Below are 17,884 nucleotides of genomic sequence, written 5' to 3'. Positions count from 1 at the left end.
TCCATGAATCAACAAAAATATAAGATGAAATGATGCTGGATTGCCATCACCCACCCCCACATAGGTCACTTAGTCCATTGAGATGTGGCCCTAAGATGTTCTGAATTTTACTGTACACATAAAAATTTTGAAGACACCATCATGTTAATTTAAGTGTATGTATCTAGGACTTTGTAGTTCAGGCTTTATAAGATAATACAAGGATTTCTTAGAGAGTTGGCTGTCAGAAGGTGATCGAGTCAGTTTGCATGCTAAATCACTGCTGCCTACACAGGTTTGCAATGATGTAATACAATTTGTTTGTTTGTTTTATTTTTATTTTTATTTTTTTTTATTTTATTTATTTTTTTTTTTTTGGTTTTTCGAGACAGGGTTTCTCTGTGGCTTTGGAGCCTGTCCTGGAACTAGCTCTGTAGACCAGGCTGGTCTCGAACTCACAGAGATCCGCCTGCCTCTGCCTCCCGAGTGCTGGGATTAAAGGCGTGCGCCACCACCGCCCGGCCTTATTTTTATTTTTTATTTATCTACTTATTTTATGTCCTGGAAGAAGCCTCCCCCCATCCTCACCTTTTAGATCCTCTCCTCCATCCCCCCATCCTCCCTACTTTCACCTCCAATTCCTTTCTGTCTCCATCCAGGAAAGGGCAGTCTCCCATGAGTATAAATTATACAAGGCATATCAAGTTCCAGTAAGACTAGGTACCTCCACATGTATTAAGTCTGGGAAAGGCAACTCAGCCATTCAGGCTACCTGGTTGTTGGCTCTGTCTCTATGACCTGCTGAGAGCCCAGGTTAGTTGATTGTTAGTTGATTGAGCCTTCCTGTGGTGTTCTTGACCATTCTAGCTCCTACTTCTTTCTCCTCCTCTTCCTCCTCAGGATTCCCAAACTTCACCTAATATTTGCCTGTGGGTCTCTGCATCTCCCTCCATCAGTTGCTGGATGATGCCCCTCTGATGACAATTGGGCCAGGCACCAATCTGGTCATAGGACATAGGAGATTGTGTCACTTCAAGATACTTTGAATTTTTGATGCTTAGAAAAAGCTGACCAATTAGGCAATGAACTATTGATATTAGATAAAATATGAATGCCCAAAAATGGGCAGACAGATAGGTAGACAGGCAGACTTGGGTTTATTTTGCTACTTCCATGTCAGTAAGTTTCCCTGAATGTGAGAAATGAGAGGGAGGAATAAGCAAAGCCTTGGTGAGTTTTCTCACTCAGAGCATATATGTCACACTATATGTGTCTTCTGCATCCAGGAAAATGCATATTACGCCTGCTTGGGGTAGATAAAACCTGAATTTTTTTTCTTATGGTCTTTGAAGACCATACAACTCATTCAAGAGTCAAACTCAAGAAGAAGCCAATTAAATTGAAGGGTAAGTGTGGGACATACGTGCCTGGTTGTGCTGTATTTCCTAGAGATGCCATGGTTTGGGATTGTTGCTTTTGTTGACTTTCTTCTGTAAAGACCTAAGATTCTTTTCTGAGATATAAATGAGATTACACAAATTCACATGCTCTCCCCAACATTCAGTCTATTAGTAAACAGTAGGGAATGGATATATATTTACATTGTTGGAGGTAAACTGAGTTATTATCAAAGAGAATAGTACATCTAAAACAGAACTCTAGTAATCTTTTCTGCTTTTGATAATTACTTGGAGGTTCATAGTTACACTTTCACAAAATTTTAGCCATTTGCTTAAATGTATTTTGTTATGTTTTAGATGTGCTATACTTCACTAAGCTGATAACATGTTATCATGAAGCTAAGTAGACAAAACAAAATACTCTCATCAGTTAGTATTTGCTGCTATGTTCTTCTTTCTCTGAGGTACAGCTGACAAAGTTTAACCCAGTCCCAAACTTTGAGATACAAAGTTAACCATGGGAGCAGCCTAGAAAAATTCAGGCAACTGGGAACCCAAAGCTTACTACTACCACAGGACTGTTAGCAAGCTTCTAGTTTTTGTTTCATTTTGTCTTATTTTGGTTCCTCAACTGTTACAAGTGCAAGGCTGAGTGTTAATCCACACACTTATGGCATAAATTATTCACAAGGACTTGAAATTTTAAATTCAAGAATAAAAAGTTGCTCTGAAAGCATTTAAATGATTAGTTATATGACTGTGTCTGATTTTTTTCTCTTCTATTTTCATCTAAAAATAAACCATTTTGTTCTGATAAATACAACAACAAGTCATTGCATTGAATTGGGCACATTTACAGATTTTGTTTGAAATTTTATTTTACTTTAAAAGTTGTGTGTGTTTAAAAGAGAGAAAGAACATAAAGTTGGGTGGGCAGAGAGGTGGAGACAAGCCAGGAGGCATTTGAAAAGAGGAAAGAATATGATCAAAATGCATTGTGTGTCATTTTAAAGGAATAAATAAATGCATTTTTTTAAAAAAAAGCAAACGTTCTCTTAGCACTGAGCTTGTTTACTCTCTTACCGCTGCTTTCCACTCTCTGCTTCGGCTCCATGCCCTTATCCATCAGGAAGAGGGTGTTAGGGATTATGAACTTACATATTCCCAATAGTCAAGACATATACGTATAAGACAAAAGTCCACCCTAACGTAATGAAACTGCTATGGATAAGGGTTTTACACAAGCCCCCAAGAGTTAATTCCCCTTCCCTCCTGAACATGAGGGATGCCGGTTAGTACTGACTTCAAAATGATGACCCCATTGCTTGCTGACAAGCTATCCATTTGGTAACTTAACTCAGTTCTAAGAGCTTCATGAGCGAATGTACCTGAAAACGTGTGTGTTAGTGTCTGACACACCTGCTGGTTCTCTTCATTCTCAGCTGGAGAAATGCCACCTTTACCATCATCTCAAAAACCCGTCAACATGGATGATCAACTGGTAATCGAGTCTCAGAAAACCACGGGAAGGAAATCTCTAAAACTTTTATGCAGATTTTCTAAGCATCTTTTTCCCCCCTAAGAACAGGTAAGAAGGAATGCTTTATTGTCATCTATCGATTATGCCATCACCTGAAAGCAAGTCTGTGGATCACACCTTCTATTCAGCGCATTGCACTGGCTTTCAATACTGTCCTAGAGAAATCATGGTGATTCCGTGGGTGTTGGCCTCGAAGACTGAGAGTTTGTGCTTAAAAAAAAAGGTCCCTATTTTTCAATATTTTGATGACTGCTAGGAACCACATTGATAAGGTTTTCTAATTCTCAAGGATCATACATATATTTATGTGTTCTAAATTTCATCTTTTAAATTAATTCCTATATCATCAAATTTCTTAAAGTTGTATTATATCAAGAATGCTGGTTTTTCCCAAACTAATCTTACTTTACGTACCAACTCTGCTACCAATGGTAACCAGAACATTTTAAACTCTACCCCCATCAGAATATTAATAAAAATGTAGCCAGTGTGGTTATTCACTCCTATACTCCCAGCATGTTAAAGCAAGAATTTTGAGTTTTAGGCAAGCCTTGGATGTGCATTGAGATTTGAACTTTAAAACAAACAAACAATTGCAAGGGGGAGGGGAGAGGACTTGATCAATAAAACACCCATCACACAAGCAGAAAGACCCGGGTTCCAATTTCTAGAACTAGACTAGACTAGACTGAGACATGAAGATCTTCGGCCCTGATTGGCCAGGTAGTCTCTGGTTGTCTCAGTCTGTGAGTGTTAGGTTCAGTGAATGACCATATTATTAAAAATAAGATGATAATCAGATACATTGGTATCTGGCCTCTACATCATTTATGCATACTATGCACAGAGCTATTATGCATACAAACACACACGCACTCACATGCACACACACACTCACATATCACATACATTGAAGAAATATGATAGACCAAATAGACAATAAAATTTTCATCTTCCAACCCAACTGGCGTTATGGTAAGTTTATCAATCTCACTTATCTGAAGATCAGGTAATGGATGTCCATCAGTCACACAAGGCATGGAAATTACTGGTTAGTATATGACTTTGATGTCTGGTCAATTTCACTGTAAACCTGGGGATGATAATGATTTGTGTGGGAGGTTGTACAGAAAAAGCAACACTATTTTTGCTAGTAGAAGTATTACCAAAACTTGATCATCTTCATATGGTGAAAAGTCTCAAGGCACACACTAAACAGAAAGCTAGGCACAGTATATACAAAGCAAATAGTTTTCTTGTCTTGCTCCTCATCCTCACACTTGGTACATAAATGCCATTTTTTTTCCTCATCATTCAATCTCACTTTTACTTCTACTCATTCTCTAGGCCTTAAGTCTTCTCTATAGGTAGCTTTCCCACCTGTGATAGCAGACTGTTCTATTAGCAACACAGTAGATCCCAAGGAGCACCTGCTTACAAACAGAGGTATCTTCAACAACCAGGGGACCAAAAAGAAATCATTGTGGTCTATGATATAAATCAAATAAAATAGGAACTTCCTTGCCAATAGACAAAGGCAGAAGAAGAGAGAGAATAAAAAGTGAGTGTGAAAAATCCTTCTGTAGTCATTGCTGTGTGTTTAGTGATGGTATTTACCAAAAGCATCTCGGAGATATCCTGACAAGGCACACTTAGTTTCCATGTTCAACTACGAGTGATCTCTGTCTTCCACAGAACACAGTCATTCATTATCTTTGAAAATAATCCAAGATACAAACTCCCTTGGACTACTGCATGGAAGGAAAAAGTAAAACATTCAAACAAGTGCTAAGGCAGGCTCAGGTTCATTGCTACTTAGTGAAATTTACTCTCACGGTTATCTAGCGTATAAAATAAATGCTCAGGACAAGGCTTCTGTAGTGTAGCATATATCATATCACACTGTTGTGAGAGAAGAGGAAACATATCTAAATTAAATCACTGCCACAGTCAAACCCAGCAGAAATGCTGTGTCAGCAATGACAAAGTTTCTGTATTTTAGTTATGAACTCAGAATTTTGAGCTGAAAAGAAGCGTAGAGATAATGAAGCCCACATCCTCCTTTCTGACTGTTGGAAACCAATTCCAAAGAAATTGATGCGAAATCCCCAGCATCTCATTAGAGATTCCCGCCACATCTGGGAGCCCAACCAGCTTTCCTACTTCAAGGTCATTGTTGGTCTCCCTCCCACTCCTCTTATATTTCTAAAAATGTTTACAATTCAAGAATAATGCAGATCCTGAGAAGCCAAACTTTCACTGATTCACATGCAATCTCTTGGATGGAATATTCTCTTCCATGTTTGCACTTGAATATGCCTCGCCTCTTCCTACCGATGGCCACTTTCCCTCTCCCTTCTCATCTGCCCTCCTCACATGTTAGCGTTGGCATCATATCTAGTTGTTTGTTCTCTGGGGTCCCCAGCAGCAGTTTCCAGTGCTGTCAGTGGCTGCACAGCTGTTTCCCCAACAGAGAGAGGACACATTTAAGGAAGAAGCCAAAATTAGTTAAAAGACCCTGAGTTACAAGTAAGAGAAGACTACCTGAGCTTTGTGTACCAAAGACGTTTTGATTTGTCCTGTGTAAAATACAAGGATGGCCTCCATAATGCAGCCAGGAACACAGCCTGTTCTCAGAAAGGACTGAATGCAAAATTCCAGCTGACAGGGTATTTTGAACCCCACCCCTCTTTGTCCCCACTGCACTTTCTGCATCTACTTTGTTCTTTGCTGTCACCACAGAGCAGCTGTCTCTACTTCTCAGACCACAGAGTTGAAAGCAAACACCATTGGTAGTTCTTCAGCAAATGGCATACCTACTCAAGAGCACACAAGAGAGAACTGCAATCTCTTGGACTCAAATGAAATACCCAGGAGAGCCTGGCCCAGACTGGACAGATGTTCACTCCCCTGCCAATCAACTGTGACCATGAGACATTATTGTCACAGTTTGACATGGCTGTTTGGCTGTTGTCAGTGTAGCTCTGAATAGCAGAAATAGTTTCTTCAGAAAGAGAAGCGAAACAAGCTGGGCAGGACAACACTGGGTTTTGACCACGGTTTTATTCATGGTTGAATTTCAGCCTCCTCCTAAATAAGATACACGTCACCAACACTTCAATAACTTGGTATTTGAAGTCCATGCTATTCATGCTACATATATAATTGTATACAAATTACATGCATGACTCTCTCTCTCTCTCTCTCTCTGTGTGTGTGTGTGTGTGTGCATTGTCAGCCTCAGGGGTACGAAGTGGCTCGGAGTGGGAGCCTCTGTCCACTTCCTCCTCTGTGTTGAGATCCTGTCTGCCTTGAAACTGTCTAGGTTGAGACAACTGTTCATCCATGTCAATTGCTGGCTTATTCATAATATTCAAAAATTGGAAACAGCCTAGATGCTTGAATATTAATTAATAATGAAAATATGGTATGTTTACTTAATAGAATATTACTCAGTTGTTAAAAAATTAATTATGGAATTTGCAGATCAGTGTCTTGCTCAAGCTTCACCAGAGATGCTGCTTCTTGGAGTAGATGAGAGCAAGCACAGGGATCCACAACCAGACAAACTGGACTATGAAGCACTCAGTCCTAGGCTAATTATTTTATATCCCAAGCAATGTTGTCATACCATAAAACAAAACAAACAAACAAAACAGAAACCTGATAACCATGAGAGTAGGAAGTGCATAGAGAGGACACTACTCTCCAGCTTATTCTTCTGGCTCTTTTAAGCATCTTAAAGATCTATTTTGGTGTATGGTGTCTTGCCTGCCTTTGAGTTTGTGTAACACATATGAGCAGTGCCCTTCGAGGCGAGAAGAGGACCCTGAATCCCCTGGGACTAGAGTTACAAATGGTTGTAAACAACCATGCGTGCTAGAAATGGAACCTGGGTTCTCTGAAACAGTAGCCTGTATTCTTACCCACCGAGGCAACTCTTCAGCCCCAGAGGTTTTTATTTAAATGTTTAATTAGCGTTTATTTTCCTTCAAGAAATGGGACAAGTGCCCTAGGGCATTCTTTAAGTTAATTCTCATACAAATGCTGTGGTGGGTGCCAGTCATACTCAGACTATTGGTCATAGACCTATTGATCATAGCACTCAAACCAGATCTGCTTTAGGAGAAAGTTCTAAGCCAATGTTGTTCAATAAAATAAATTTTAATTACATACATAATTCTTAAATTTTATTTTGCTCACATTGTCTATAATGAAAAAATGAATTGATTTTTTCATTTTAATCATAAATTTTATTTAGCTAAATATGTTCAGAATATTATCATTTAAATATGCATTCAACATAAAATTATCACATTCCTTTCTTTGAAATAATTCTTTGCTTATAGATCATCAAATTTTAAGCAAGCCATGTTTCAAATACTGCATAACTCAATCATGTCTGTAGCAACCATATTAGATAATGTAACTATACATGATTAAGCTTAGCTTTTCTTCAAACCGAGACAGCAGGAAAAATTACCAACCAGACTTCTCTCTGTCCATCCCTTTCTCACATACTGTATCCAATCCTTCATGGGCTGGTTCAAAGCAGGGCACAATACTACACACCTGTTGCTACTACACACGTTATGCTATTACACCATCAATGGAAAGACACCCGAAAACAGCCACAGCTCTGGGTTCAGCATACTCTCTACCCTCTACAGCTCAGGAGACGCTGACAGAAAACATTGCTCTGATTTGCTTTCTGTTGCTGTGATACAGCACTCTGACCAAAAGTAACTTGTGGGAGAAAAAGGCTTATTGACTTCCAATTCAGAGTCACCTTGTCCATCCCAGAGGGAAGTTAGGGCAGTACTTTAAACAAGAAGGAAAGCAGAAGTCATAGACGACGGTTGCTTACTGACTCACTCTCAGCTGCCTTTCTTAAAGAGCACATAGGCTCTACGTGGCTAGGAACAGTGTTCCTCATAGTTGGCTACATCTTTCCACTGAGAACATCAATCAAGGCAGTCTCTTAGAGACTTACTGCATAGCAAAACTGATGGAGGCAATTCTTCAGTTGACATTCCCTCATCCCAAGGGATCCTGGGGTGTGACAAATTGACAATAAAACCTAGCAAACACAAATATGGACTGTAGTTCTGGACCATATCAAAGGAATGAGCTCAGTGCTAGTGACTCAAGAAATTAAAAAAAAAAAAAAAACACAAGTAGTTCAACATACCTCATTTCCAGCTCTGCCTTCAAAGCATGCCCTTCACCAGATAGCAAGCAGTGGATGTGTTTTGACTCGGGTGGCTTTCCAAGCTTGGTGTTAGACCATTAGCAAGAATGTCGTAACCCATTTAGATGGAGAGGGAGGGCTGGGCACTCAGCATATGCTAAGCACCCATCTCTGCCTCCTTTCTCAGCTGTGGGCAGCAATTAGCATCACCGGCTGACAATGCTTGTCCTCTTTTCAACACTATTTTCAGCACTGTGAAACAAGTCTAGATAATGAGAAGAAACAGGAAGATTGTTGAGAAGCCAACCAATATACAAAGATGCATAAGGTGAAAAGTGGGAAAGGCAATTATGTGATCCACATCTGCATGTAATGAAAAGTAACCAGTTCATAAACTCCAGACGCTCCTAGGTCTACCTTACCTATTACTATTAATTCCTAAGACACAGAAATGTATCCAGCCACATTTGAATGCTTTGTTTCACTCATGAGAAAATTTGCACCCATTCAAAACTGCTCCCAAACTCAGACATTTAAGAATTAAGTGCTCTTATGTGTTATTGATCTGCTGTTCTGAAATATTGTTCTATAAACTCCCTCCTATATATGCATGTAGTAACAGCTCAGAGCAACCTGTGCTTACATATGTTAATCAGATATACTAAAATGAATGCATTTACATCACACCCATTTCCAATAAACATAATTTATTTTCTTCTATGCAGAGAATCACACACTTGCAAATTCAGTATATTGATCATAAAGATACTTGCTTATCCAATTTGTTAAGTTTTTGTCCCATGCTTTTGTCACTGACCTCAGTACAAAACAAGTGAGAGACATTCAGAACAATAGATATAGTATCCACTTTAAAGAAATATATAATTTCAATTCTTTACTGGGGTGACAACACAAACAAGAAAAAAAACTGCTTCCTTGTTTCTGGAAGGACCAATGGCATGGTAGAGAAGTAGATGGAAAGAACCATGCTCATTGGTTGAAGAAAAGGTGATGGGAAAACTGTGACAGCTACATGGGAGGGCTCTCACCCCACCAGAGTATAGGGAAGGAATTTAGAATAATGAAAATCTGCCAGGCAGTGGTGGCTAACGCTTTTCATCCCAGCACTCAGGAGGCAGAGGCAGGTGGATTCCTGTGAGTTCGAGGCCAGCCTGGTCTACAAGAGCAAGTTCCAGGACAGGCTCTGAAGCTACGGAGAAACCCTGTCTCAAAAAACAAAATAATAATAATAATAATAATAATAATAATAATAATAATAATAATAATAATGAAAATCGTATATAAGCTTGAGTGTTAAAACAAAAAGGACACTTTTAGATGTCAAGACTGTGTATCATAAGCTGTGCACTCCTGCGTTTATTGCAACATTACTACAGAAGCATAAAGATGGAATAACCTATGTGTCAAGGCTTGGGTAAGAAGATAGTACATAGCCACAATGGAACTCTATTTGGCTGTTTTTGTAAACACTGGCAATTGTGTTGGTAAACTAAGCCAGGCACATACATGTAAATACTGAACCATTTCATTCATATGTGGACCTAAAAATGCTAAACTTGGAGTAGATAGGAGAATAATGGTTAGCAGAGAGAGTACTTTGGAGGTATGTGTGAGGAGAGTTTGACTAATGGGTCTAAAATTATGGCCAGAAAGGAAGAATAAATTTTTATGCTCTATTGTTTGAAAGGGTGGCTACAGTCCACAGCATTGTGTCTTAAGATTCAAAATGACTACAGAAGAGGATTGTGAATGTTCTCATTATGTTTGAGATGACGGATAAAATAGATATGTGTCATTGATTAATGCACAGTATATAAATGCCCTGATAGTTCACTCCATACCAACCAAGAGACACATGATGAGAGACAGTTAAATAAATTTTAGAAAAGAATTTAAGTTTGAAGACAAAAGATCGACTCTTAGGTGCTATAGATGAGAAAGGAAGAATCTTGAAAATAGGATGCAAATTGACAAAGTAAGGGTAAAAAAAAGAAGAATGGCTAAGTAGAAGGATGAAATCAGGATGGAGCACGGCAAAAAGAAATGTTCAGGAAGGGGCCAACAGTGGAAAACTGTTGTCTGATGGTGTGGTAAGGGAAGAGAACAAGGCAAGGATGCCACTTGTCACTCTTCCTCATGGGACTCTGTGCAGAGGAACACAAGGTGGTCTGAATGCGGGTGCTGAGGGAAGGTAAGAGGGAGGGAAGGAGAGGCACCAAGAGGAGGAGGAAGAAAGGGAGAAAGAGGACTAGTGTGACCAAATCTATAACGTTGTTACGGTAAACATTCTGGCTTTCTGCTCTTATGACCTTTCAATTGCTAAGAGTTATATAAGCCCAAACTGACATAACCATTTCTGCTGTCGAAAGTAGGTCTCGTGCTGTGTTTTCAACCCTTTTCCTTTTCTTCTGAATTCACAGGGTTCACGATCTCTGGAGTCCAATGTCTAGTTCAGCATGTATTGCATTTTTTCAAACAAGGAATAAGCAAGGACAAATGATCTAGCCGTGTTTACTTGGCATTCTATGACAAATGTACAGATAAATTTTATATTTAGGGGCAAGGGACAAATGTAAAATCCCTTATGTGTTTAATTATAAGGATTTATAATATCTAGAAATTGCTTCAACTTTATACCATTTGTGTACTCCAGCTATTTAAGGTTTTTCCACCATTTCTACCTCTATGCCATGTATTTTGTTTCAGTTGTAAATGACTCTAAAATCTAGTGACTTAGAATATAAGTAATTATTTATGCAGCTCATAAGTCTGCCAAGTGGGCATGATATAAGAGGGATGGCTGTGTTTAATGTGCTAATATAGGCTGGGAAGTTCATTCAATTGACTGGCAAGTTAGTCTTGGCTCTGTTGGAAGCCCAGGACACGGGGGATCTTAGTTTTTGTTTTCCATGTGGACCTCCCCATGAATTGCTTGAATTTGTTCCTCGTAAAACAAATATGTGGTTTCACAGACTCAGCATCCTGAGAGAACCAGACAGAAGGTGAATCACTGCTGTAGACTAAGTTTGGAAGTCAGACTACCCTTTCTTCCACACCCTGAGTCAGCCTGGGTTCAAGAGAAAGATGAGCACCAACTACACTTCTCAGTGGGAAAAGTGTCAAAGTCACGTGATAATAAAAGACAGGTAGACTGGGAGATGCTGTTTGAAAGACCTTCGGATGATAAGACGGTAGCAAATCCAAGATCTATCCAATTCTAAGGGAAGATGGACCTCTGCTTTATTATTTTCTCTTGTGTCTCTAGCTAAACTACACTGCTTGAGAACCCAAAATTCTTCGCTGAGGTTGTTAGCTCGCCAATGAAAACTATAAGAGGAGAGTTAGGGCTAAAAGTCATTGCCTTGGAGACCTACTCAAGCCGTCTGTTCACCCTGGAGTCTACGAATTGTTAATACATCACTTGAATATCTGTTACCAACCAAAATAATGTACCAGTAACTAGATGTTTGCTACAAATCTCATCCCTATAGCCTGCCTATCATGTGTGGCTTAGGGGGTAGATCTAGAGAAGAACAAAGAACACAAGACTAGAAGACCTGACTTAAAGTCAGACAATACATACTACCAAGGAGTGGACTCCATGCCTTCTTTTAAACAGCAGTGTGAGATCTGAATTAAAAGAATTCCAAGGCTAGAATACAGAAACCTCTTAATCACAGTAGAGTTCTATTCAGTTCAAAGAAGCCAAGTCCATAGGAGAACAAACGTTGAGCTATTGAATAGATTAAGGCTCTGATGAATCCCTTTGCAATCTTCTGACCTTAGGGAAGCCACCTAATCACTTGAATCACCATTCTCCTATTAGTTACATAGGGGGAAACCACCTCTTTAATAGGGTTATGTAATGATCAAAGAAGATGAGTAAAAGAAAAGTCCTCTGTCTAGTACATGAGAGCCCTAAGTGAAGGTTTCCCTTTTGTTTCCTCTGCCCTGGCTCACTTACCCTCTCAGATCAGCTGACCTCCACGCCTCAAAACAGTGAGCTGATGCCCACAACGGTGATGCTGTAAAAATATTACAGTGTGGGATGCAGCAAGGACTGTGGAGATGCGGAGGATGCAAAGAGGCAGTGAGACCCTGTTGAGTTTTCTAAAAGGGTGGGAGAATAGGTAACTTTACAGTTATAGGCAAATATTAATAGGAAATTATTACATATATATAAATAGGGAATCTCAAAAGCAGACCAGAGATAATCTTTCCTGAACAACATTTGTGGATTTTCATACACACACACACACACACACACACACACAAACACATATATATGTATGTATATATACATATATATACATACATATATATATATATATATAGAGAGAGAGAGAGAGAGAGAGAGAGAGACAGAGAGAGAGACAGAGAGAGGGACAGACAGAGACAGAGAGAGAGAGAGAGAAATCTTGGTGAATAAGACACTATGGCGCAGGGGAAATACCTTCACTGCTCCATTTGCCTAAAAGCTTATAGAAAACCTCATTAGATTCAACAATGCAATCACCAAGAAATGACACAAAGCTTTGCAAAGGCACCATTATTTTCCCTGGGCTTAGCCATCCAGACATTTTCTGTGTCACTGCACCAGTGCCCTTCCCGATAGCACCAGCAAACAAGAATGTTGGCAGCTTTCACCATGCTTCAGGCCCTGAGTCCAGTGCAGGGGGAGTGGTAAGATAGTAAGATTTGCCAAAACAACCTAGATACTATTTCTGGGCTGAGTTTCAAACCCTGGCACAAAACAGGAGCTAATATCGGCTTTGGATGACAGCCCACTGCATCCGGTCGTTTCCTGACGAGATCCCAGTTTGAGTCATGTCCTGTGTCTTTAGTGGCCTAGAGAAGAATTTCTTGGTGTCACTCAAGTTCTGTCATTTGTTATCATTTAATCAATGAACATGGTAATACATTAAATCCATTCAAATGTAGGTAAGCTCTCTGAGGCTTAGAAGATTAAGGGGGTCTTCTAGAACGTTCTATTATTATTTTAGTTATTTTCTAGTTTAGTCATTTTTAAATTGGCAGCTGGCCCAAAAAGCCATTACCAGCCTTATTAGAATCAATTAGTATTCTATTAACGAAAATTAAGTTCAGGCAAACAGAAAGGAGAGAGTCAATCTAATATGAAGAGATTCAGTTTCCTATCTATGAGATGCATTTCTATTGCACAAGATTGATGCAATGATCAGATGTGAAAATATTTCTGAAAGCATGTCATAAGCTATCAAAGCAAAGAGAAAGGAAGCTGGTCAAATTTTACTAGAAGCTCTGAAAAGTCTACAAGGAGCCTAAGGGTAGAAACAGAAAGAGAAGCCCTTACAGAAGATCACCCTACACAGAGAAACTGATCCAAGTAAGATGCCTGCCCGAAGGTCCCAGAGACGCTGTGCACTACCTACAAAGAAAACAGAACAATCATTTCATTGGAATGGTTATGGCAGTGGGCTGTCACAAAGGCGTTGCAGAGAGTGAAGAGAAATCATGATATTATTAGGAAGGAAAATGGCACTCACCCTGGCATCCTTTGAGAATAACTTTGGGCCAAAAAGACCTTCATTTAGTGAGGAAAGAGTCCTTCAGAGGCTCTCAGCACTTTCACTCCAAACCACAGACACCATATTATTTTCCCGATAAAAAGGTTGGAAGCCCATTTTAAGAGCTGTTGTACAATACCCTTCTGTATTGCCCAGACCAAGAGTATATTCTACCATCGTAACCTCTTTTACCTCAGCTCTTGCTTCAGAGTGCCATTTTGAGACTCCTCCCCACACAGGGCCCATGATACAACTGGGCTCCTTTCAGAAGCTCGACTATTAGTCCCAACACTATGCTCTAACTACAGGAAGCAGCTGGAAAAGTTAGTTCTGACAGAATTTGCATGAAATGGAGGCAGCACTTCTCACCAATCCATGACCCCAGGAAGCAACCAGGCAACTGACTTATTTTTAGTTACTTATCCTTACTAAGTTTTCTTTACCCAGCATACCAAGGGCAGGGAGAAGCAACCAAGTATCCTTGCCTTTTTCTATTTCCCATGTAGATTAGATCTATGTATATCTCTCGTAGGGTCCTCATAGTTGTCTACTTTCTCTGGGATTGTGATTTGTGGCTGACTTTCTTTGCTTTATGTTTAAAAACCACTTATGAGTGAGTACATGCGATAATTGTCTTTCTGGGTCTGGGTTACCTCACTCAAAATGGTGTTTTCCAGCTCCATCCATTTTCCTGCAAAATTCAAGATGTCATTATTTTTTTCCATTGTGTAGTAAGAACTCCATTCTGTAAATGTACCACATTTCCTTATTTATTCTCTTCAGTTGAAGGGCATTTAGGAATGGCCAAGATAAAAAACACTGATGACAACTTATGCTGTAGAGGTTGTGGAGTAAAGGGACCACTCCTGCAATCTTGTGGGAATGCAAGCAGGTACAGCCCCTTTGGATGTCAGTGTGGCAATTTCTCAGAAAATTAGGAAACAACCTTCCTCAAGACCCAGCAATACCACTTTGGGGTATATATCCAAAGGATGCTCAGAGTCATTTTGATTTGCATTTTTCTGATGGCTAAGGATGTTGAACACTTCTTTAATTTTATCTCGGCCATTAGAGATTCTTCTGTTGAGAATTCTGTTTAAATATGGACCCTATTTTTAAAATAGAATTATTTGATATTTTGATATCTAGTTTCTTGAATTCTTTATATATTTTGGATATCAGTCCTCTGCCAGATATGGGTTTGGTGAAGATCTTTTCCCATTCTGGAGGCTGCCATTTTATCTTGTTGACTGTGTTCTTTGCCTTAAAGAAACTCCTCAGTTTTAGGAGTTACTACTTATTAATTCTCAACATCAGTGTTTGTGCTACTGGGGTTATATTCAGGAAGTGGTCTCCTGTGCCAATGCATTCAAGGCTACTTCCCACTTTTTCTTATATGAGGTTCAATGTAACTGGATATGTTGAGGTTTCTGATCCACTTAGATTTGAGTTTTCTGCAGGTCAATAGATATGAAACTATTCACATTCTTCTACATACTGCCATCCAGTTATGCCAGCACCATTTGTTGAACATATTTTTTTCCATTGTATATTGTTAGCTTCTTTGTCTAAAATCAGGTGTTTGCATGTGTGTGGATTTATGTCAGGGTCTTCAATTACATTTCATTGATTCACATGTCTGTTTTTATGCCAGTACAAAACTGTATTTATTACTATAACTCTATAGTAGAATTTGAAGTCAGAGTTTTAATTTTATAGGAAATTACAGTTGAGAGATTGCATGGATCTCAGAAGAGACTTTGAACTTTTAAACATTGTTGAGACTGTGATGAACTATGGGAACTTTTGAATTTTAAGTAAATGCATTTTGCATTATGATATGGTTATGGAGTGGAATGTGGTGGTTTGAATAGATATGGCCCCCATAGACTCATGTGTATGATCTTGGCCATATGGAGTGGCACAATTAGGAGGTGTGGCCTTGTTGGAGGAAGTGTGTCACTATGGAGGTAGGCTTTAAGGTCTTATACACACTCACGCCATGCCCAGTGACAGGGTTACTTCTACTGCCTGCAGATAGAGATGTAAAACTCTCTGCTTCTTCTTCAGAACCATATCTGCCTGCATGCCACCATGAAGATAACATATTGAACCTCTGAAACTATAAGCCAGTCCCATTTAAATGTTTTTCTTTATAAGAATAATCATGGTGTCTCTTCACAGCAGTAGAAACCCTGACTACAACACAGAGCAAGGAAGCTTATCTCATTGTGCCCAAGAAGCAAGGATGAGGGAAGGGGCCTTTCAAGGAATACTCCTAATATTCTACTTCTAGAAACAAGGCTCAACCTCCTAAACAACCTTCCCGGCTATGAACTCACACATGGATCAATCTTGGGAAAACAGGATGGATGCTCCTTCTAAATCTAGAAATAGAGCTGTAATGTGATCCAACAACCTCATTCCATAGTATACATCCAAATGAAATGAAATCAGACAAAAGTTGATAGTCTCAATAGATGAGAAAAGCCATTGAATAAAAGCTAACAACCATTCATGATTTAAAACCCTCAAAAATCAGCTATAGGAGGAATATATTTCTTTGCCAGTGGAGCAGTATAAAAATTCAAAAGTGAATCCATGTGTTCAGAGCCAGTTGACCTATGACAATGTAGTCATGTTTTACTGCTTTGAGCATGCCTTGAAATTCCCTGTTTCCTCATCACATTGTCCTTGAAGCAGTGCTGCCCAAGTTCCTCAGGCTACCTCAGGAGAGTACTTTCAGGATTCTTGACATCCATAGTGTCTTCATTAAGCAGTTTGAATGGACCCATGTAACATCCTTCCTTTGTACATCTATCTCTGGGTAGCTGACCATTATTTTCTAGAATTTTATAATAATGGTCAATAATTGTTGGTATGTCATTTCTTCTAAATAGAAAGTCCATTGTCAGAGATTATAAAAGGCCATTTAGTCAAAACAGTGACTAACTCATGATAGTTAATGGAAGTGAAAATTTGCCCATGTTTCTGAATACCCTTCAAATCACACCAACCAGTGTGGCTACCACCTCTGGTTTTATAAGATTAACAGGAAGAGCTAAGTAGGTGGGTCAGTTCCAGATTTGATGGTGATGGTGGCAAGAATGCTAGAAGCAGTCATTCATTTGAAAACAAAGATGTGTACAAAACATTATGTGTGTAGGGTGGAATGATATATAATCTACTGTTTTTATGATTTTCCTAAACAATGCAGCTAATAGCCTGAAATGGTGCGTGCAATTACCATAATATTAATTTTCTCGACAAATATTTATTGAGCATTTACCATGTGCTGGGCATAGTGCCAGGTCTGCAATATACAGTGAACAAGAAGACACTAAGTACTCAAATAAGTAATTTGAAATGTTGACAGTTGTTCTGAAGAAGGTAACAGGATATTAGGAGGGATTATGACAGAGGCATGCAATTTGTATCCTCTGATGTGGTACCCCAAAAGATAAACAGGACAGGAAACAGATGACAAGAGACAGGCAAGAGCATTCTAATACTAAGAGAAGGCTAGTTCTGCTCATGACCTGAAGATCAATGTGTTGTTTTGTATGTCTAATGTGCCCCCATCCAATCTAATTGTCATAGCAGTTTTAAATCTAGGGAGCCATGAAAACCAGAAACTTGAAAAGGATAAGCAGTGGTCAGAACATGGGGCTTCCACTGAGTTTGCAAAGAGTTTTTGATGACTCAAAAATACAACAGAAACACAAAATGATGGAGGGATGGGCAGCTATTAATTAGGAGTATCAAAACCATGTGGTAATTGAAATTTGATGGTATTTAAATACCCTTATGAACTGAAATCAGCAGTGGTAGAAGGCTTAGATAGGCAGGAATGAAAGAGAGCAAGGATGGAAATAGTGATTAAAAAGAACAAATTCAACGTGTGTGTGTGTGTGTGTGTGTGAGAGAGAGAGAGAGAGAGAGAGAGAGAGAGAGAGAGAGAGAGAGAGAGAGGTGCATGTTCACATGATAGGAACTGTAGTAATATGAGCGGTGGGGCTGCGTCCCCAACACCTCAGCCGCCTGCACGGCTAGCTTATGCCCGAAATAAAAACACACAAACTGTATTCATTTAATCACTGCTTGGCCCATTTCTATCTAGCCTCTTCTCAGCTAACTCTCACACCTGGACTAGCCCATTTCTAATATTCTATGTAGCACAGCTGGGTGCGCTTACTGGGAAGATTCT

This window comes from Microtus pennsylvanicus, chromosome 2, assembly GCF_037038515.1.
Source record: "Microtus pennsylvanicus isolate mMicPen1 chromosome 2, mMicPen1.hap1, whole genome shotgun sequence".
In the NCBI taxonomy this organism is placed as follows: Eukaryota; Metazoa; Chordata; class Mammalia; order Rodentia; family Cricetidae; genus Microtus; species Microtus pennsylvanicus.
Note: the sequence above shows the minus strand (reverse complement) of the source record.